The 24210-nt window shown below is 37.5% G+C and overlaps 1 long non-coding RNA gene across 1 annotated transcript in view; it reads left to right on the top strand.

Annotated features, from left to right (window-relative positions):
* Positions 1-634: 634 nt before the first annotated feature.
* Positions 635-24210, top strand: part of LOC131362850 (uncharacterized) — a 76768-nt gene continuing 53192 nt past the window's right edge. Inside the window, exons 1-2 of the long non-coding RNA XR_009206246.1 lie at positions 635-819; positions 2349-2435. This is a non-coding gene — a long non-coding RNA (uncharacterized LOC131362850). The remainder of the gene's footprint in view (positions 820-2348; positions 2436-24210) is intronic.

Raw genomic sequence — 24210 nt, forward strand, 5'->3', positions numbered from 1 at the left:
TTATACACTTTACAAACTGAATCTATCAGGCTGCCATCCAGTCCGCTTTGGCTCATAACCAGCAACTTGATCAAAGCATGATGTTCACTCCATGAGGAAAACATTAGTTTGCTAAAAATCTTTAGACTAACATTATCTTAACCCGGTGTTTGTTAAATTGGTAAATGATCTTTGCAGAATGATACCCAAAACATGTTAAATGCTATATATATATATATATATATATATATATATATATATATATATATATATATATATATATATATATATATATTTCAAATTAAGGTTTTTGGTCAAAATATGATTTTTTATTGTTTTTGGCTGCTGAGGATTATTGGAGAGCAACAAAGTGGAATAAATGTTTTCAAATGAATGGTGTTTGGGAACTGGAAAGAAAATTTAATCACCATTTACTCCAGCTCTTATTTGCATTCAGATCTGCTCACACACACACACATACACGTGCACACACACTGGCTGGCTTTCAGAAAGATCTACAAATATTGGAAAAGCTTTTTCATGTTCATTTCCATAAATTTGTTTTATGTTGCTAATCTGAAGAACAGTGTATATATCAAACACCCCAGAGTGATCACTACATTTGGTTGTTTATTTTTTATTTCAGGTGTTTTGGCCAGCTCACAGCGTCCCATATCTGTGCCGGTTTCTTCCCACATCCCAATAACATGGCAGTAGTAAGATTTGGCTGTGTTAAATTGCCCCTGATGAGTGTGTGAATGATGACCTGCGATGCACCGGTGTCTCACACTCAGCGTTCCCAGATCCATCACCACCCTGAGGATGAAACACTCGCTGAAAGTGAGTAAGAGCCTGAGTTTATTTTTGGAAAAGACTTGCCAGGTTGAAGCCTTTGCCCAGTTTGATCTGAGGTGTTTTTTTTCTCAAACCTGTGATGCGCTGCTCATAGCGTATATATACCTCTCACTTTTATAAAAATAGGATTTAGACATCTAGCAAAATGCCTCACCCAAGTGGAAGACACTCATTCTCTAATCTCTCCTGTCTACAGAATTCATGCATTAAACATTATCAAAATAAAAACACGCATATCTTTAAACGTTAAGACATTGGCTTTTTTCTGTTTATCTGTATTGCTTTCAGCCCTAGCATCACTGTTTCAGTACAGGAAAAAAAAACAAAAAAAACAAGTGTGTCTGCCAACCAAGAATAAAATCCAGTTTTTAAGTTCAGAAGCTACTTCTTTCTGATTCTGTTTACTCAGATATGATGTTTGGTTGCAAAGCGTTTCATTCTGCCTGTTTTTTATTTATTTATTTTTTCCAGGCCTTCTGGGACTTGAATATTTCATTATAAAGAATAATGAAAGTAGAAACCTTATTTGCTTCAAACAGAATAGAACAAGTATGGATGTAATTTTTATGCCGGCACCATTTCTGAAAAAAATCGCAAGCTTCATTGAAAATAAGTCGATGTGAATAAGAGGCATTTTAACTGCTACGTTGAATTTCGGGGTTTAAAATGGTCATTTCTCGAACAACGACAAACGACAGGCGCCTGAGTTCATTTCAGGTTTTATTGTTAATTGCAAGGTGTGTGTGTGACTGCTTAATGGTGGTTCAAGCACATTGATGGGATTAACTCCAACAATATAAAATTCATCTGATTGAGACCTGAGAAATTCATTCGCTAATTAACGCAGAAACAGCGTAACTAATAATAATATTTAATGAAAAGACAATGAGGATGAAAAAAGGGACTGATTAGGACTGAGTTCTCTTAAAGAAACATATCAACACCAATCAGATTCGAGTGTTCTAACGTTACAGCGGCGTAACAGGAAGGAGCAGCAAAAATCAGTAAGGTAGTTTTCCTAGTTGTCAAACATCATGGCTGATGTATCGAGGTGGAAAAAAAGAACCCGTATTTCTATCTCCTCTGTTACTAGTCTGTCTACGGTGTATTTTAGTAAGGCGATAAATTAAACACCGTTTTATAGCTTGCGATGGCAGAAGAAAATACTCTCTCCTCCGCCTCATACACGGGATGGGATAAAAAGCATAATCCTACTGATATTATCATTGTGAGACCTAAAGGTCAAATCAGACTGCTATATTTCAGGATTGTGCTGCTTAATAAAAGTTTTGTACACTGCTATTAATTATTCCCGTCTTTTCGTCATTCGGCGTTCCAGGGAATAACAGTAACGTCTAAATACCTTACGTATCTCCACGGTACGCTGAGGATCGGTTTCTCATTGGTTCAGAAAGGTTACTCATCTCAAACTTGATCTCAAACGTCCTAGCTCAAGTGCACTTTAGACCGGTTTCAGCTTTCTGAGAAGGTTCTATTTTAAATGTTCCCCCCAGTGAGACAAGCTGCTGCTGCTGATGCCTCTGCTCATTCCTGTGACGCTCGCTGAAGTTCTGGTGCTGCGTTTCCTAAGCTTCTTTTAGGTAGGTCTAATTTCTTGCTCTGAAAAAATAGTTTCCAAATAGCTTGCCGTCTAATGCCATTTGATTTGATTTGTTGAAGCAACTCAACTGTTCTGAGATTATTGGATCTTTTTTCCCTCCATCACCAGCCTTCTTACATGCAAATCAGTGAGTCCTTCAATAGAACCCCCCCCCCACACACACACACACACACACAAAAAAAATGAATGTGGAACACGATTACTGCTTTACGATCTAGTCTTGGGATTTGATTGCTATTGAAAACCTGAAACGTGAACTGAGATAGAAGTGGAATAGAATAGATAGAAGCCTTTATTTGTCAGATATACATTTCAGGATTGTGAAATGCTTTTCTTCACATATCCAAGCTTGTTAGGAGGTTCAAGGTCAGCCATGATGTGCTGCCCCTGGGGATGGGGGAAGCATGGGGGCACAACAGTGGCAGCTTGGCGATGCTGGGGCATGGACCCTGATATTCTGATCAACAACCCAGAGCTTTGACTGTTTGACAGGCTTGCCCCCTTTTTTTTGAATATGAAATGGAGGAATGAACCAAAATCCCTGTGCAATCATCAGCTATATGCTGTATAAGATGGTAATGCAGTGTCTTTGTCTTATACTCCTATATACATTATGATATTTGTATCTGTACTTGGATTTAAACCTGAAGTGGGTGTGGCCTATACCAGAAGAATATGAACCCTACAACTTTTTCAACACTGGAAATAATGCCAAACTCAGGCACTCAGCATGGTGTGAGATTTCTGGCACTGACAGTTCCTCAAATTCAGCTACATCACTCGACTTCATAATTAGTCTTAGCTAGAGATGTGTTCCTCTCAAAGTTCCTTTCCCAAGTTGTCCCAGGGATTTTTTTCCATACCTCTGGCTTGCTCATTAGGGATATAAAATCTACATCCGGATTTCTCTAAAGCTCCTTTGTGACAGAATTTGCATTAAATGCCTTTATGTATTTTGGTATTGTATCATCCAGGGGTTTCAAAAGTCCAGCCCCAGGGCCAGATTTGACCCATGAACACTGACCACCCAATTTTCCTTTCACCTAAAAAAACACCAGAAGAATTCTTTTTTCTTTGTATACATCTGCGAATAAATTTAGTGAAGAAGATGTAGTCATGACTACACACAAAAAGTGCAAAGTTGAACACTGAGAAGGCATGATTTCAAAAGAACTGGCAACAAGAATACTTCTTCACCAAAAGCTATAGCAAATGTGTGTGCCTTGCATGCCAAGAGATTGAAGGAATAAAATATCATGAGACATTATGAGAGAAATCAGGGGCAATGGAAAAATTTTTTTTAAAGGGCAGAGACAGTGAAACTATTGAATGCGATCCTGGCAGAAGCAAATTTTTACATGGAAACTACGCCTGGACAATCTTTCATGAATTTTTTTAAAAGACTGCAATTCTTTTTGTTTTAAAGTGGATTTGCAACAAAGGATCAAAATGAGATGTCTTATAATATTCTTATTAATATTATAATATCTTATAATAATATTGGTCCTTTAAACAAGTGGACAACATATAAAACATGTAGTAATTCTTACATTTGAAAAATATAACATAATAATAATGATAATATATTCATTAATAATACCTTCCATGGATAGACAAGTGGTGAACCAGAGACCAGGTTCATGGACACTCGAAGCTCACTGCTGCGCATGGGGAGAGGATGACCTGTCTGATCCCAGAGAAGAGCTACTGTAGCACAAATTGCTATAAAAGTAAATGCTGGCTATGACAGAAAGGTGTTACACACAACACATCACAGCTTGCTGCGTATAAGACAGCAGAGCTGCAAACCAGTCAGAGTGCCCACCAAGAAAGCACTTCCAATGGGCACGTGAGCATCAGAACTAGACCATAGAGCAGTAGAAGAATGCTCTGGAATGTTCTTCTGGGAAACCTTGAGTCCTGGCATTCATGTCAGTGTTACTTTGACACTTAGCACCTACCTAAATATCGTTGCAGAGAATATATACCCCTTCATGGGACGTTATTCCCTAATGTCAGTGTCCTCTTCGAGCAGCTTAATGCTCTCTACCTGCCACACTGCGAAAAGTGTTCAGGAATGATTTGAGGCACAAGACAAAAAGTTCAAGGTGTTGACTTGGCCTCCAAATTCCCCAGAACTCAGTCTTATCGAGCATCTGCTGGACGTGCCGGGTTAAAGAGTCTGATCCATGTAGGCCCCGTCTCACAACTTACAGCACTTGGTGTCAGATACCACAGCACACCTTTAAAGGTCTTGTGAAGTCCATGCCTCAACAGGTTTTAAGCAGGTGGTTTTAATGTTACGGCTAATCGGGGTATGTGCACTGATTTTGTAAATATCTGCATAATGCATAAGTTCTGGTGTCCAGCCCTCGGCTATTTTCATGTAAGTGCTTTGTATATACATTAAAATAATGATAAATTGTTTTATTAAATAAAAATCCAATGTGTAAGTGCAGCCGTATAAATTCGGAGTTGCTGTGAGTGACGACACCATGCTCATTAAGAGTGTGACCTTGTGGCAGCTGTGGGATGTTGTAAACCTCACGCTGAACCGTGTGCTTCACCACAGACAAAACCTTTAACCTCTGCTAGCATCCTTAAAAAATAGAATGGAAAAATAATGAAATTAAGTACAGCTGTAAAGTGCAATATTTTGCGCCCACACACATTTGCAGGAACTAATGATTTTTACTACAATTAATATTAATGAAATCAGAAATCGATGCACTAAAGTTACTTTTCACAGCTTGTGCAAAATCTACAAATTTACATACAATGTGATTTAATCATATTTTAAAACAAATTATATCATATGTAAAAACAATCAGATGCGAAAATGAATGTATCACATTAAAGAAAATCATATACGGAAATAAATAATTCCTGAGAAAAATCACATGCGACTATAAATGAATCATTTGAAGAATCATATGTGAAATGAAATGGATCATGCGAAGAATCATATGTGAAATGAAATGAATCATGTGAAGAATCATATGTGAAATGAAATGGATCATGTGAAGAATCATATATGAAATGAATTGGATCATGTGAAGAATCCTATATGAAATGAAATGAATCATGTGAAGAATCATACGTGAAATGAAATGAATCGTGAAGAATCATGTGTGAAATGAAATGAATCATGTGAAGAATCATATGTGAAATGAAATGAATCATTTGAAGAATCATATGTGAAATGAAATGAATCATGTGAAGAATCATATATGAAATGAATCATGTGAAGAATCATATGTGAAATGAATCATGTGAAGAATCATATGTGAAATGAAATGAATCATGTGAAGAATCATAAATGAAATGAATCATGTGAAGAATCATATGTGAAATGAAATGAATCATATGAAGAATAATAAATGAAATGAATCATGTGAAGAATCATAAATGAAATGAATCATGTGAAGAATCATATGTGAAACAAAATGAATCATGTGAAGAATCATAAATGAAATGAATCATATGAAGAATAATAAATGAAATGAATCATGTGAAGAATCATATGTGAAATGAAATGAATCATGTGAAGAATCATAAATGAAATGAATCATGTGAAGAATCATATGTGAAACAAAATGAATCATGTGAAGAATCATAAATGAAATGAATCATGTGAAGAATCATATATGAAAAAAATAAAAACAAAACAAAGCAAAACAAAACCCATAACCACACATGTAATTTAAAGATATGCGTCATGTATTTTTTCTGTCACTCTTTTTATTGCATCTTTTCTAGGCATTGTCGGTCGGTTGGTTGTAGAAACACCGATACAGAAAGACGTCCTGTAACTGAATATCTGTCCCTGTCCAAAGCTATCCCAATTATAATCAATATTCTGCAGCAGCTATACAGTTTTAGCCACTCTTAAAAAATAATCTCAGCCATAAAGCCTCATATTTGTCAGCTGTATTTTTTCGTCAGCCTTGCCCTGCTGGATGTAGAGAGCCCCTTCCTCAAGCTGCAGGTGCATGTCTGAATATTCATGTTGCGTGCTGGTGGTTAAGAGGACACGCTGCACAAGAAATCAGAAAATCAATGTATTCCTTTTCCCTTTGCCGCGGTTAACCTCTGTAGATTAATCCAATGCATTTTAGATCTGCCTGAGCTTGCATCATATTACACTGGGTCCAATCTCAGACAAGGCCTTGCTAATAGATCAAAAAGTACAGAGGGATGAGTGATGAGAGAAAAAGTGCAGCAGAGATAAATAATACCTCGATTTGAAAAAAGAATAAGAGAAGAGAGAAAGCTGGTGGGTTTCGGTGTATTAGGCTGGGGATCAATATTTACCTAGAGATATATGGAGAGCGACAGTAAATCTGGGCCACTAAAGCTGTTCGTTATTTGCAGGTGAATTGTATTTGTGTTTTCGGTCGACGTCCTAACATCCATTTTCTAGAATAAATATCATCAGTCTGCTTGAAGAGAATCGATGATGTTCGGCAGCAGAGTGGCCTGATTAATGATGAGGCTTTACAAAAGCATTGCTCTTATTGCATCATAGCTTGAGTGTGTGTGTGAGAGAGAGCGTGTGTGTGTGTGTGACAGAGACAGGTAGAAAGAATGAGGACAGTGTACGCTGCTGTGGAGTCACAACGAACAAGCGATTTATCAGTCTGTGCTTTATTTAACTTCGCTAGAGAGTTATTAGCGAAACAGACCAGACTATGAAATCGTACACTAAAGGGTGAATGGAAGAATGTGAAACATGATCATGTTTCTGGAGTAATTATTTTTTATTGAAGAAACATCTCTGTATAACGACGTATTTGCATTGTTGTATGTCGGGTTGAGTTTATGCAGTATTCATTCATTAAAAACATCTTCGGGTGAAGATTAGCCTCGAGCTTTTTACACTAATTTGTAATCATCCGTTTGTGCATTAAAGTTATTATCTGAAATGTAATTTGTAAAGGCTTGAACGGTGATTTGGACAGCGTTTAAATGGAAATACTAATAAGGAATAAAATGTAACATCATGTCACATCAGGAAATAATCGCAGGGAGGTCTGGTTCTCATACCACAGTAATTTGCCAACAATTATATTTTTATGTATTAAAGAATGACCGTTTTTAATTTATTTATAGTCACATATAGTGTCACTTGTGTTTATGTTACATTCTTGAATTAAACATGACTGAAAAAAATAAGACTGGGACTGAGAAACAGGAAATCAAGTCTCCTGAAAACTTTCCTGTGGTGGAAAACCTACACATCATTACAATATGCCGATACTGGAGACTCCTCCCATTAATGTCAAATAAACAAGTTAATGATACCTGTAAAAAAAATTTTTTAATTCATTAATGATTTCTGATTCATGATTCATGAGTTTTTAATTTATTAAAAAAACATTATTTTTATTATTATTTTTTATTATTTGCTTTATTGAAACACTTAGTAATAGACTGAAGTAGTGTCAGAGCTACTGTTCCATTCTTTCAAAGCAACCAGTCTGATGTGACCAACTCATCCGAGTCGCTATATCCCGTTACAATTCCTGTTTATTTCGAAGCAGGAATGAACTTTATAATTTTATTTAGCAACACAACATGGAACGAAGGTCAAAACCTGGATCGCTCAGTCACCTGCTCGCTGCACAACTTATAACAAGCTATAATGCCGTAATAAGCATCTATAATCGCAGTCTAACAATATTAATATAGAATATTCAAATTAATAAATACCTTCTGACCAATCAAAAGTGAGGATTCAACAGTGCAAACGAAGAGAAGATGTCGAAACAAACGATTGCTGTTATTAATAGCTATCATAGATGACTCAGTTAACTGTTAAGGTATTCAAAGGATTATTTACTGAGGTGCCGAGGCTAGGCACAAAGCTTGACTCATCATCATGCAAACAATTGTTGTAAGTAGTGATGCATTCTTATTTACTATATGTGTAATGACTAAGAATATATTCGAAAGAATTAGCATTTCTTTAAAAAGTGAAGATAACTTCATGCTGTCTGACCAGAGCAGGGTAAGTAGCTGTACTTTATTACTGCAGCTGGAATATGTTGCAGCACGATTTCTAAGCAAAAATCATTCTGTATGCTAGTGAAGCGTGGAACCAAAGAATACCTCGGCTGCACCTACGCATTATTTCAAATGATCTGAGCGAAAAATGCCGTGCATCTGCTCATTTTGAGCAGGTCTTTAATCATCACTATTAGATAATAAGGCTGCAGCTTACTTTGTGCATTTGCACTTTGCTCCTTTTTTTTCCAGTCTAGCTCCAATAATAGATGCTTTAGCATCATTTTCAGACATATAAAGGTGAAAGCGAGTCACGGCTAAACAGATTTAATTAAGCCCGAGCGAGGCGGCTAGAGGAAAGAGAGAGTACCAGTTGACCTTGACTGCAAGGTTACATGTTTATTGATTGCAAGCCCTCTCTCCCTGCTATCCTATTTGCAGGCCTGCAGTCTCGCCCGTTCGATAATATTCCACCTTTTCAGTCGACAATATCTTTGCTAAAGTAAAGTAGTGGTAGGAGTAGCACAGTATGAGAAGCACAGTGTGGCTCACTATAGATTACAAGATTACAAGGTGGATTACAAGCATGTTGCCTTTCAGGTGATATGAATTCCTGCGCTGCTGCTATTGGTCCAGAATGGTTATTGATCGTAGCACTCATGCTGCACAGTAATATTGTTGTGAGTTAATGAAGCATGTTGTGTACACCTCATTAAGTCTTTACTCCACTTTGAAGGCATAATTAAGACAGTCCTCCGACATTTTGTTTGGTCTGGTGATTTGCATTAGTTGATATTATGTCACGCAGTCTTGTTGCCAGAGGTGTGTATGTTTTGGCTGGAAGAGTCCTGCGTTGCCTCCGAGACAATTTTCAGATTCCAAGGCCTTCTTGGGCAGTTTCGATTTGTATGTCTGATGTGTTCAATTTTTCAGCATGCTGCTTCACTTTGGAAGCAACACATTATTTATGATATCAAAACCCAGGTGCTTTTTAAAGAAACTGCAGGCACAGGCAAAAAAAAAAGAACAAAAAAAAAGAAAAGACAAACGTGTATTGTGAAGAATATCCAAGCCCACCGTGCGTGAAATCTATTTTCTGGAGCTGTGACCTCAGTAATGCATTTTGATAATGGAACAAATGGTAATAATTGTTACAACTGGACTGCTGGAACCTTCTGGAAATCATTTGGAAGAGTAATATTAGAGCACCCCAAAGTCATTTGAGTCAGGTTATGTGCAGGCTTAAGTCGATTTTCTGGCAGCATCGTTCAGATTATGCAAATCATCTGCATGTAGTTCTGAATGCAAAAAATTTTCTTGAGTAAAAGTGTCCAGGGTTTTTCAATAGCGTCTAGACCAAGCACTTGCCTATAAGCAGACTTAGATTTATATATATATATAAATATATATATTTATATATATATATAAATATATATATATATATATATATTTATATATAAATATATATATATATATATATATATATATATATATATATATATATATTTATATATATATATATACACTATATTGCCAAAAGTATTCGCTCACCCATCCAAATAATCAGAATCAGGTGTTCCAATCACTTCCATGGCCACAGGTGTATAAAATCAAGCACCTAGGCATGCAGACTGTTTTTACAAACATTTGTGAAAGAATGGGTCGCTCTCAGGAGCTCAGTGAATTCCAGCGTGGAACTGTGATAGGATGCCACCTGTGCAACAAATCCAGTCGTGAAATTTCCTCGCTCCTAAATATTCCACAGTCAACTGTCAGCTGTATTATAAGAACGTGGAAGTGTTTGGGAACGACAGCAACTCGGCCACGAAGTGGTAGGCCACGTAAACTGACGGAGCGGAGTCAGCGGATGCTGAGGCGCATAGTGCGAAGAGGTCACCAACTTTCTGCAGAGTCAATCGCTACAGACCTCCAAACTTCATGTGACCTTCAGATTAGCTCAAGAACAGTGCGCAGAGAGCTTCATGGAATGGGTTTCCATGGCTGAGCAGCTGCATCCAAGCCATACATCACCAAGTGCAATGCAAAGCGTCGGATGCAGTGGTGTAAAGCACACCGCCACTGGACTCTAGAGCAGTGGAGACGCGTTCTCTGGAGTGACGAATCGCGCTTCTCCATCTGGCAATCTGATGGACGAGTCTGGGTTTGGCGGTTGCCAGGAGAACGGTACTTGTCTGACTGCATTGTGCCAAGTGTAAAGTTTGGTGGAGGGGGGATTATGGTGTGGGGTTGTTTTTCAGGAGCTGGGCTTGGCCCCTTAGTTCCAGTGAAAGGAACTCTGAATGCTTCAGCATACCAAGACATTTTGGACAATTCCATGCTCCCAACTTTGTGGGAACAGTTTGGAGCTGGCCCCTTCCTCTTCCAACATGACTGTGCACCAGTGCACAAAGCAAGGTCCATAAAGACATGGATGACAGAGTCTGGTGTGGATGAACTTGACTGGCCTGCACAGAGTCCTGACCTCAACCCGATAGAACACCTTTGGGATGAATTAGAGTGGAGACTGAGAGCCAGGCCTTCTCGTCCAACATCAGTGTGTGACCTCACAAATGCGCTTCTGGAAGAACGGTCAAAAATTCCCATAAACACACTCCTAAACCTTGTGGACAGCCTTCCCAGAAGAGTTGAAGCTGTTATAGCTGCAAAGGGTGGACCGACGTCATATTGAACCCTATGGATTAGGAATGGGATGTCACTTAAGTTCATATGCGAGTCAAGGCAGGTGAGCGAATACTTTGGGCAATATAGTGTATATATATATATATATATATATATATATATATATATATATATATATCATGTCTCTGATCTTCTCTTTGCGAACATAAATGTTTAAAGATCTTTGGAGGTATTTGAACCTTTTCAAGGACGTGATATTTTCCTCGCTTGAGCTAAAACTACATGTGAATAATAAATGGCTGAGACATCAGCAACCTACACACGCAACTCTCATGCAATTGTCTAAATAAGGAAATGAAATTCAGTAGCTGAACTCTGAATACTGACGTGATCAATTTTGGTATTAAACCCTCAGTCAACTCTGAACACAGCCCAAAAGATGATCAGCAGTTGTACATTTTTCTGTCCTGGCTCTTGCAGCTAAGCCCAGGTCCACAGGGAGCATTATGGGAGATTTGTTCTGCAGGAGACCTCTCCTTGTTGGAGAATGCCAAGCTTTGAAGCAGGATTATGCCTTGCTGATTGTGACTCATGCCCTCATTTAGTAGCTGGTTTTGGAAAGGAAAGACGCACACGAGAAACCGAGCTAGAGCAGAGGTAAAGCCTCATAGGTCCAATTCATCGTTGCATCTCACTGTCATCATCCATAAAGCAAAAAAAAGAAAAAAAAGAAAGACATTGTGATTCATGGGTGCAAATACCTACAAATGGAGCAGCCATATTAGTATAAATAGAGCGCTGGCGGTGAATATCTTCAGCTCTGACGGGTATTTTTTGTTGTATGTTGGCAGGTGTGAGAATTGGTAATTTTTTTTATTTTTTTTTTCAGTGCTATGCTCTATTCATTCGAGAAGATGCATTTCAGATAAATTGCACCAAAAATGGCAGAAGAGCTCCTGAAGGCAGGCGTACAGGGATTCCAAAAACACCAGCAAATGAGGGTTTTTGTTTTTATATGGAAACACTTTTTTGACCTTAGTATTTCTTATATGATCAATGTATTTACCTCACACATGAAGGCACATTCATTACTACACATTTGCTTCACCTATACACATTAGCTACACACACACACACACACACACACACACACACACACAATATATAGGCTTTATACCCACTACATATTGAATCCAACCTGACGTTCTTTATATCTTAATTTATACTTTTGGTTAGAAGAAGTGCAGGTTAATTTTCTATACAGCAATTTTGACAGTATTTCCATCAGTAATTCAAGTTACTTAAAAACACACCTCACTTGCTGTTTCTATAGTAACAGCTGATTCAGAAGGACTTATACAGCAGATGCTCCACATGATAATAAACAGACGAAAGCTGCGTCCCTATTTAACAAAGAAAACGTGTATTGTTGATGTTTATGTAAAGATGTACGAAAGGAGTTTAGTGTGTTATAACGGTCAGTTAATTGTCCACCTTGGGAAAGTCTTCAGAATGGAGGTCTTTGCACCTGTAACATGACAAGCTGTCTTTTATGCATGTATTAACTTGCATAAAAAGGCTATTGAGGGAGTGACTGTTTATAACTGTTATAATGTTAGTGATAACAGGAACTAACTTTTTTGTTCTTCGTTACTAAATTCTGAAAATCTACTCTCTGTAAGTCATTGTGGTGTAAGAGGAATAAAACGCTTCAAGTTATTGTTATAGTAAAATAATCCACTTCAGCCTAATAGCAGGAACTCGGCATTGATTATTTTCCTCAAAGCACGCTCCGTCATGTTTAATATCAGATTTCCTCCTGCATCTTCACAGCACCACCCCCCCCCCCGCCCCCCCGAAGGCATTACTTTCATTATCATTTTTTTTATTTTTTGCCGCTGCTTTTACAGTCTCAGCAAAATCCTACACACAGGGAGTACAGATATATATATATGAATATAGATAGATAGAAGAAAATAAGGTAGCAGTGTAAAAGGAATAGCTTAATATAATCATGTATCATTCAGAATAAGTGGATGTCAAACTTTCTTGCCCTATGAATCTACACTCCTAGTAAACCTCCATCGATTTTACTCTCCCAAAACTTTGTAGAATATACATTCATAACCTGTTTATTTTCTGACATTTACTATATATGGACAATTAAAGGAGGCGGATATTCATGCAACTGAGCTTCAGTTGAAGGAAAAATGTATCAGTACATTTATATTGGATACTACCATATCTGCATATTTAACAGTATAAACGAGGCAATTTGCATAAATCAAATTTCAAGAAGAATGAATTTACTAAGAATACTTTTTTAATTAGTTGTATTGTAACGGCACACACAATGGTTAAGCTTTCACGCAACAGATTATCAAGTCTATTATTCGGATTTAATTCTAATTTACACCACAGCACTGCTTCATTCTATCGTAAAGTGCTAACACTTACAGGACGTGTCAAACAGACTCTCTGAGTAATCTAAAGCTAGTCAGTGGAAAAAATGATTTTTAAAAAAAATATCCGCGGTTGTTGAAATGGTGATGTTTTTGTTTAGCATTTATGAATAAATAATTTGTATTTATTATTGAAAGTTAAAACATTTTAGTCTCCCACTTTATATTTACTTGGTCGCAGCAGTGGAGATTTCTAAGTCTTTATACATGGACATTTTTATTGGCGGAACCTTGAGTACCGGAGATATTTGGAGAAATCTGATATTAATTGCATTTTGTGTTTTGTTGGAGTTTAGAATGTTGTGTATGTGTGCTAATGATGCTTTTTAACCCATTTCAACAGTACCCTTGTGTTCCATTGCCTTCTTTCCATAGTGCACCCTGGTGCCATGTGTTCCCCAGGTAAGCGACTCACTCTCACCCGGCCATCCACATGATGTAAAAGAAAACGTGATTCATCAGACCAGGCCACCTTCTTCTATTGCTCCGTGGTCCAGTACTGATGCTCATTGTTGGCGCTTTCGCAGCCCCATATGCAACAAACTGTGATGCACTGTGTATTCTGACACCTTTCTATCAGAACCAGCATTAACTTCTTCAGCAATTTGATCAACAGTAGCTCGTCTGTTGGATCGGATCACACGGACCAGCCTTCACTCGCCACGTGCATCAATGATCCTTGGCCGCCCATGACCCTGTCGCCGGTTCACCACTGTTCCTTCCTCGGACCACTTTTGATAGATACTGACCACTGCAGATGGGGAACACCCTGCAGAGATGCTCTGATCCAATCATCTAGCCATCACAATTTTGGTCCTTTGTCAAACTCGCTCAAATCCTTACACTTGTCCATTTTTCCTGCTTCTAACCCATCAACTTTGAGGACAAAATGTTCACTTGCTGCCTAATATATCCCACCCACTAACAGGAGATAATCAATGTTATTCACTTCACCTCTCAGTGGTTATAATGTCATGGCTGATCGGTGTATATTACAGCACGGTGAAATTCTTTCTTTGCATATGCCCACCTTGGAGGTTGGGGTCAGAGAGCAGGGTCAGCCAGCGCCCCTGGAGCAGAGAGGGTTAAGGGCAAAACAGTGGCGCTGCTGGGGGCTTGAACCCTGATCCTCTGATCAATAATGCAGAGCCTTAACCACCTCTGTTGAAAATAATAGCTTAAAATTTTAGAGCATTTTAGAGAACAGAAATGGGTTTTGATATCATCGTTTATTTTGAAGAAACAACGCAAATAAAATTGAGTTGATTTTCAGTTTTTCACCACAGGAAACGGGTTCATGCTGGAGGAGCTTTTACTTTTAGAACATTTTAAAACCTTTTCCCAATGAAACAGTGAATTTCTGAGGTGTAAGAGAAATAAAACACTTCAGGACATGCTGTTATCAGAAAATAATCAACGTCATATTAACATTTAACATGCTAAACCATGCTAGTGTGGATTATTCTCCAACACAGTAGATAACATTGTGTTTTATTTTTTATGTAACAAATTTAAAAAAAAAACTAAGTGTACTAATGTACTGTATATGTAATGTATATGTCTGCATTTTTAAGGTAGGTAATCAATCCAGCTTCTCTACTGCAAAAAATAAAATGACATTTTTATTATTCTACTATTCTATTCTACTTTTAATTCTATTATATAGTAGTCTATTTTTTTTTTTTTTTTTGCTTCTGTCTAGAAAGCAATACTTAAAATTCACAAAATAATCTGACAACAGAACAAGAAAATTTTAATTCTAGGAATTAAATTTTAATTTAAAAATTTTAATGTCTAAAAATTTATTTCTTTTTAAAATTTATAATTGACATTTGTTTGTTTATATTTATATATTTTTATATTATATATTTATATATAGGATTCTGAGAAATGTCTCTGTTGAGTTGGCCATAGTTGAATGTTTCTCTCAAACATAAATAGAACACAGACATGCCAGTTTCTTAAAAATAAATACATTAATAAATTAATTAATGAATAAAAATAAATAAATAAATAAATAAGATATGAGAATTATATGAGAAAATATGAGAATTATTTATTATATTTATTGATTACAATAAATGCTTATGCTTCACTTTTTACCATTCCAGTGTTCATTTAAAAAATATTTTTAATCTCATTTTAATCTCATATTTAAAAAAAAAAAAAAAAATCCTGGACCAGTATTTTGCCAGTGTGTGGGTTTTTTCTACATCTGTACTTCACACTCTGTTCTGAAATGTAAAAATGATATTGTCATTTCCAGCCAGAGTGAGTCATTGTGTGTGTGTGTGTGTGTGTGTTGAGGATAAAGGGTCTGCTTTAACTATTTGATATGGTCGAAATAAAAATCATATACGACTTATGAGGTATGAAACCCTGGTACAAAATATCAAAAGCTTCACAGTGTAAGATGGCATACTGTGTGTGTTGTGTGTGTGTATTTTTGTGTGTGTGTGTGTGTGTGTATACATGACGAGTAGTGACTAAGTGGAGGGTGGTGTTAGAGATGAGGAAGTTCCAGTCTACGCCTCATAGCTCTCAGTAATGAGCCTAATTAGGATTCTGTTAATTTGCCATTTGTACCTCCAGCCACGATCTAGCGCCTTCGTCTGCATCCTCAATGATATTTTCTCTCCTACACAAGCTGACTGGAATACCAACGATGTGGGCGGAGAGAGTGGAGTTCAAAGGGGAGACAGGAGGACAGACAAGAGAAGTGAATGAGGGCAGAGGAAAGAGAAAGGAAACAGGGGGGAAAAAAGACACAAAATAAAGCAGAGATCGTTCGGGCGGAAAGAGAGCGTGTGTCATAGTGTAAGAAATACGGCGTACTGAGAGAGTTGTGTAAGATCTGTCAAGGCTGACTCTTAGATTTAAGAGAACAGAGCAGGAATATTTGAATGTGCCTTGGGTATCGAACATGAGTCAGTGGTCAGTATGTGTTGTTTGCATTTCACACATTGCTAAGATTTGTGTAGATAAACACAATGGATGTACTGTGGATATATGTACTGTTACAGATGGATTGCAGTAGGTGTGAGACACAAAAAAACAAAAACAGTTCAAATACAATAAAAATTTAGCAGTTTATATGTTAATTATGTTTGTTAAATTAATACCAAGCTTGCTCACTAGCGGTAGCACATCTTACTCACAGAAATTTTATTTTATTTTATTTTATTTTATTTTATTTTATTTTATTTTATTTTATTTTATTTTATTTTATTTTCATACATGAAATAAAATCCTATGGTATGTGCTCTGATTTGAAAATAATCAATAATCATCATCAGCATAGATTTTATGTTTTTTTAATTTTATTTTTTATTTTAATACATGAAATAAAATCCTGTGGTATGTGCTCTGATCAGAAAATAATCAATAATCATCATCAGCATGGATTTTATGTTTTTATTTTATTTTATTTTATTTTATTTTATTTTATTTTATTTTATTTTATTTTCATACATGAAATAAAATCCTGTGGTATGTGCTCTGATCAGAAAATAATCAATAATCATCATCAGCATGGATTTTATGTTTTTATTTTATTTTATTTTATTTTATTTTATTTTATTTTATTTTATTTTATTTTATTTTATTTTCATACATGAAATAAAATCCTATGCTATGTGCTCTGATTTGAAAACAATCAATAATAATCATCAGCTTGAATTTTATATATTTTTTATTTTATTTTATTTTATTTCATAGACATATTATGCTTAGGGTGTAACTTTCTGTGTTCTTTCAGTTTTAGCAAGATAGTCGTTTTAAGAAATAAAAAAAAAACAATATATGTACTGTTACAGATGAATTGTAGTATTTGGGAGACTTAAAAAAGAGTTTAAATTCAACACAAAGCATGGAGCATGCTAAAAAATTTACATTTATTCATTAAGCAGATGCTTTAATTATCCAAAGTGACAAATAAATGAGGAAATACAAGCAGAGTGATATATGAAGCAGAGGACAATATGAGCGTGTTACTATACAAGATATTAAACTGAGTGATTGTGGAGCAAATAAGTGCACAGAGAAGATAAGGTGTAAGAGCTGGTGTTAATAACCAGGTGCTGGTTATTAAGTCTTAGACTTGAGTAGCACTACCAGGCGTAGCACTGAGTAGCACTACCAGGCGTCGGTTGTTAACTGACCACAGGTTGTGGGGGGAAACATAAACCTAAGGGAGAGTGTTGCGGTAGGAAAGTGATGCTCCAGATAAGCAATATGCAAGCTTATGGTTTAGAGATGGACAAACACAGACATCCTCCTGTCTGAGAGAGCTGAGCCTGAGAGAGCACATAAAGGATTTGATTAATTAAGAGGATGAAAGGAACCAGACAAGTGGAATTTGTGAGCAAGTTCTGTATTTTAATATTTTAGAGAAGAGTAAACATGTGAAAGCACTGAGCTTCCATCTGGGCAAACCATCTAATGCTGACTGGAGAACCCTTGAGTGAGTAACCAGCCATAACATCATTCAGAAAGGGCTAAGAATTATCACGTCAGGTTTCAAAGGGAAATATTTGTGCTATTCCACACTATTAAACATTGCTATAAATTGTAAAACAGGTTAGTAAAGCACAATTTGCTAGTTTTGGCAAATTGCTGTGGCATACAAGGAATCAAATGCCTCGGTTTGTGCTTTTTTCAGAAAATAATCAGTAAAAATCATCATCATCATCACGGAATGTACATTATATTGCCAAAAGTTTTGGGACGTCTGCCTTTACATATGCATGAATGCAGCTATAACAGCTTCAACTCTCCTGGGAAGGCTTTCCACAAGGTTTAGGAGTGTGTTTATGGGAATTTTTGACCATTCCTATAGAAGAGCATTTGTGAGGTCAGGCACTGGTCTGATATGTTTAGTTAGCTAAGCTAAAACCTCTCTCTTGGCTTTCCTAACAGATTTTCCTAACACGCTTAAGAAGTACTTTAAAAGAAGAAGTGGGCTAATGTATTGCTGTCTTACGTCGTGTACACCAGTGTGATAGCAGGCTAGCTAACATTACCGCTTATTAATATCATGTTTAAATAATTAACCAAGCAAGCTAGCAAACATTAAACTATCAAAGCCTGGCTTGCTAGCAAGTGTTTGCCATCCTACTGTCAGATTCATGGCCAGCTTATTATTCATTTAATTTCGTTTGATTTAATTTTACTTTTTGGTTATAGACACATTATGCCTAGGGTGTAACTCTTTATTGTGTGAAACCCACTTTTACCCAGACAGTCGCTTTAAGAATTGAAAAACCAAGCGACTGTGACTGCACTTTGTTAAATGTCAGCGCTCAGATAGGCCGTCAGCGATAAGCTGCTAAATATAAAGGTACATTGTTCAGCCGCGGCACAGCGTTGTTATTCTGATTGGACGATTGGATTTTGCCCAGGAGGGACATTGATGTCCTGCTGTCCATCACAGAAGGAGTAAAACAGCACACACAGGGCATTTAAAGGCACTGCAATGGCCTGTGAGTGTCACAGTTAAGCAGCAAATGTCATCAGGAGAAGGGCAGAAGACTCTTTTAGCCGGTTATATTGTCCAAGACAGCTCTAGTTTGAGATGAAGTGGCTAGACACATCCAGTTTAGTGTGTGTCTCAGTATTTTCCATTTATAAGGAACAATACGTCATACTTATTAGCTAACATTCAATGCTGTTGAATAAGTTCGTTCCACTTATCACTTACGTTAAGTAAGCCACAGACCTCTGTCTGAGAAAATGCAGCTTGTAATTATACCAAGGAACCTAAAATTCCTCTGTCTGAAGACATAGGTGTTCCTAATAAAGTGGACAGTGACTCCATATACATGTTCACCTTCATTTGAGTTTGAAGAAACTAAGAGAGAACTATATTTATGAGAGTGGAGTGCTGACCCAGTGACAGGCTCTGAGAACCGAAGTGGGTAGTGTCTCTGTGTGTGTGTGTGTGTGTGTGTGTGTTTGGCAAAAAAAAAGGTGCTGAAGTGCACTAGCCACACTGTATGAGAACATAAATGCCATCCTGACCTCTTTTACCCCCAGTGAGACTGACGCGCCCTCCTTGGCACTCCCCCCACTGTCCGTTGTGTGAGTGCAGGTGTGTGTGAACTCAGTGTGTGTGTGAACTCGGTGTGTGTGTGAACTCAGTGTGTGTGTGTGTGTGCGTGATGTGTGTTCAGATCCCCGTGGGACGCCGTGTACTCTGTCACAACCTTTCAGATCTAATCTCTTTATCTGCAGCGTTGTGGGGAGGCGAGCAATGTCCTTACAAAAACATTACTGCGAGAGACACGGCACAGGGAGGAGTGGGTGGAAGTGGGACTCTCTCCTGCTGAGCGAGACTGTGTGAGGTGTGTGTGTGTGTGTATGTGGTGTGTGTATGTAAGAGCTGTATAGAGCATAAAAAATGAACAAATAGGCCAGAGGCAAGTAAACTCTTTCTCTCTTTCTTTGTCAGTTTTTCCAGAGAGCGTAACTGTTACATCTGTTTTGTGTTCACAGATGTGTGTGTGTGTGTGTGCGCTCAGGCTACTTGACCATAGTTTAGGCAGTTTCGAGCGATGCAGTAAAAACACTGAAGTGAGGAACACTCTGCGAGGTTTTTTTTATACCTTTAGGGAATCCACTTGTCCCTAAATAGGAATGTGTGACCATTTCTGACCATGCAGGGACGCCTGGCTGACCCTCAGGGTCTCCACTGACAAAAAATAATAAAAAAGACAAATGAAATCATCTCTATTTAGTGATTGCGGTTAAGGTTCGGGTTAGACAAGGGTCGGGACATTATTGGGCTATATTAATACACAAATCAATACAATATCACACAGATATGGAGTTATGAGTGTGTGTGTGTGTATTTGGCAGTAGTGCTCACTGTTATCTGAGTAGCTGCACTGATCTCGTCTCGACTGTATAACCCTGTCCCTGCACCTCTATAGCTCTTGGCAAAAGCCCATTAGTGCCAACACGAACACACACACACACACACACATACACACTTTAAAACATAAAAAAACTTTTTTAAAACCCTTTCTATGGCACTTTTTCTGTCCTAGTACACTATAACTACACTTTACATATTAATGAAATATAATTTTTGCATTAATTAATGAATCTATTTATCATATATAATCTATAGTCATCTATAAGTGATGTACATTTAATTCCTAGACTTTAAATCCCTTTTACCATTACACAGCTAAACACGTTTAACAGGAAGTCACCTGATTTTCCCGAATATCATAGAAAGAAGTAAAGTCTTTCCTTTTCCAAACAATTTCTGATTCTGAGTCACACTGACAGCACAAGGTTTAGCTGAAATCCTTTAAAAAATCTTTCTGAACTCTTGAGTACCTTTTGTAGAGTGTTACTGTACCTACTTCTTCCATTTGTATTAAAACGATCGCTCTGTTGTTTGTATTTATGAGCCCCTTATATAGTAAAAGCCAAATAAATGATTTTACTGCCCTTAGACTAAAGTCTTAATCAAATGTACATTTAAAGCACTCTTAGGAAATGCCACAGGGCTTTTCACACTGCTTTACCCCTGAGTTATGGGCATTCTAAATCCTGCTTTTAACCCCAGGTACAAGAACGTTTCACACTTGTGATTAAGAAGCAGGGTTAGCAATGCTTTTTTACCCAGTGTTATAAAACCATGCTCCGAAGCAGTGTTTACAAGAAGAAGCCTTTATTTTTGTCACCCGTTACACTGACCAGGCATAACATTATGACCACCTGCCAAAACAGCCCTGACCTGTCATGCACTGTGTATTCTGACAACTTTCTATCAGAAGCAGCATTAACTTCTTTACCAATTTGATCAACAGTAGCTCGTCTGTTGGATCGGATCACACAGGCCAGCCTTCACTCCCCACGTGCATCAATGAGTCTTGGCCACCCATGACCCTGTTCCCAGTTCACCTCTGTTCCTTCCTTGGACCAATTTTGATAGATACTGACCACTGCAGACCGGGAACACCCCACAAGAGCTGCAGTTTTGGAGATGCTCTGATCCAGTTGTATATCCATCACAATTTGGCCCTTCGTCAAACTCGCTCAAATCCTTACACTTGTCCATTTTTCCTGCTTCTAACACATCAACTTTGACGACAAAATGTTCACTTGCTGCCTAATATATCCCACCCACTAACAGGTGCCATGATGAGGAGATCATCAGTCTTATTCACGTCACCTCTCAGTGCTCATAATGTTTTGCCTGATTGGTGTATATTATAGCACAGTTGAATTCTTCTCTTTGCATGTCCCAGCTTTTTGAAAGTTTGGGTCAGAGCACAGGGTCAGTTATGGTACAGTGCCCCTGGAGCAGAGAGGGATAAGGGCTTAGCAGTGGCAGCTTGGTGGTTTGATCACCAACCCAGAGCCTTAACCACTCGAGCCACCACTGCCCAACCTCTTGTGGTGCCAGATGTGTATAATACGGTTTGAAAGTTACCCTTTCTGGATAAAATTGGACACCCTTGCTCTAGATGATTAGGAACAGCCCCCGAAAAACAGATATTTTAAGTTCCCTGTGGCAAAATTGCTAGGCGGAGGCAACATACTTTCTTACTGATGCAAATGTGCAATTAAGAAGTTCAAGCCTGGGTTTAGGAATATACAGAATGAAATGTTAGATTATGAGTACTCAGGATTCTTTGTTAAATATATCAGTGTAAAACATGAGATAAAATAACCCAGGATTCTGTTTACCCAGAGTTACTGGGTCACAGGGAACCTGAAGCCTATTACAGGAAACTTGGGGCACACGTACACCCTGAACAGTATGCCAGTCTATACACACTTCATGGACAATTAGAGATGTCAATCAGCCTACAGCACATGTCTTGGGACTGGGGGAGGATACTGGAGTATGCAACGGAAACCCTCAAGGCATGCAAACTCCACACACAAGGAGGAGGCGTGAATCAAACCCTCAACCCTGGAGGTGTGAAGCAAACATGCTAACCACCAAGCCATTCAGCTCATAACTTGATAGTTGTTGTTCTCTCTTCAGTGTAAAGACAAAGCGTGCTTTGAAATAAGCCAGATTTCTCCAGCTTTATAAAATATTTACAGAACACTTATGAATGTGCTACTAATACACTATGTAGATTTCCTTAAAATAAATACATTGTAGGTCATTTTTGACTGTCACTCAAGGCACAGTACCAGTAAAATCCCGTCTCTGTATCGTCCCCACACTTGCTAATGTGAATTGTGAATTTGTCTTTTATCGTTCCTCTTTTCAACAGTCAGCATTACAAACTTAAGCTGTCCGTGTCCTCCTTTTGCACTCTACACGAACGAGTTTGACCTCGATTCACCATTTAGTGGCAGCCACCTGTGAAATCAATCCCACAATTCACAGAGCACAGTACACATTCAGTTTGTTTCCAGCCCCCAGACAAATTAATGAATAACGGCTTCGGTCTCTGTGACTCATGCTAATTGAGAGGGAAAGAGATGGGGATGAGATGGGAGTGGGAGGAGAGAAAGAAAAACAGAGAGAGAAAGAGAGAGAGAGAGATACTGATAAATATGTGTGAACATTGTCAATGGTCGGCATGTCTCTCACGTTTGTTGGTTAGTCAAAGAGTTGTGCGTTTCAGCTCTTGGACAGGCTTATCTGGCATTAGCAGCATCGCCGTCCAGTTCTCTGTGCCAAAAGGCTCATGGGATGCCGAGTAAGCCAGTCGATGCGGCATGCATCCTTCCGCTTAATCACTCTGTTCCCTTCATTCCAGTGTGACCCATTTTAATACGTGTCATTTTTTAATAACAATATAGAAACTGAAAGAAATCAAATACAATATACATTTAATGAATATTACAAGAAACAAGCAAAAAAAAAACAAATAAATAATAATAAAGTTTCAGACTATTTGACTGAAAATTAATTGCTGTTGCTCTTTTGGGGGTTTCTCTAAGCATAATAAAGTTTTAAAATAGAATTAATTTTAAATGAAATTAAATAAATAATTAATGTATAATAAATACACTAAAAGAAATATATCTAAAATAATAATAATAATAATAATAATAATAATAATAATAATAATAATAATAATAATAATAATAATAAAGTATTAATAATGAAGACCATTTGATTGAAAATTAATTGCTGTTGCCTCCTTGGGCCTGCTTTCTGTAAGCATCATCAAGTTTTAAAGATCTCCTTAATTGCTTGAGAACTTGAGAGAGAGAGAGAGAGAGAGAGAGAGAAAAGTGATGCTCACTGTACCATTTATGTTTTGTGACGATTTTAAGAGTCTCACTCCTGATTAGTTTTATGTCTCACTTATTTTCCAAAAGTAGACTCGATTAATTTCTTTTTTTTTTTTTTTGTAACATTTCCACCAGAATCGCTCCCTAGACCCCAGCACAAACACTTCTGAGATTCATGGTAGACAGGTATCACCACGTCTCTCACATTTTCTGACACATTTCCTGTGGTTTTTCTGAAGCAAAAAGTCTGCACACTGGACCTCTCCGTGTCAATGCACTCACGTTTAATAGTCTTCAATTTCCTCCGCTTTCATTTAAAAACTAATTTCATTTAAAAAACAGATTCTCAGTTGAAACATTCACCTATAAGACATTTTCTCCCAGTCAAAACACTGACATTGGTGCCAGATGATGCTGCCAGATGCTGAC

The sequence above is a fragment of the Hemibagrus wyckioides genome, linkage group LG12 (assembly GCF_019097595.1).
Source record: "Hemibagrus wyckioides isolate EC202008001 linkage group LG12, SWU_Hwy_1.0, whole genome shotgun sequence".
NCBI lineage: Eukaryota > Metazoa > Chordata > Actinopteri > Siluriformes > Bagridae > Hemibagrus > Hemibagrus wyckioides.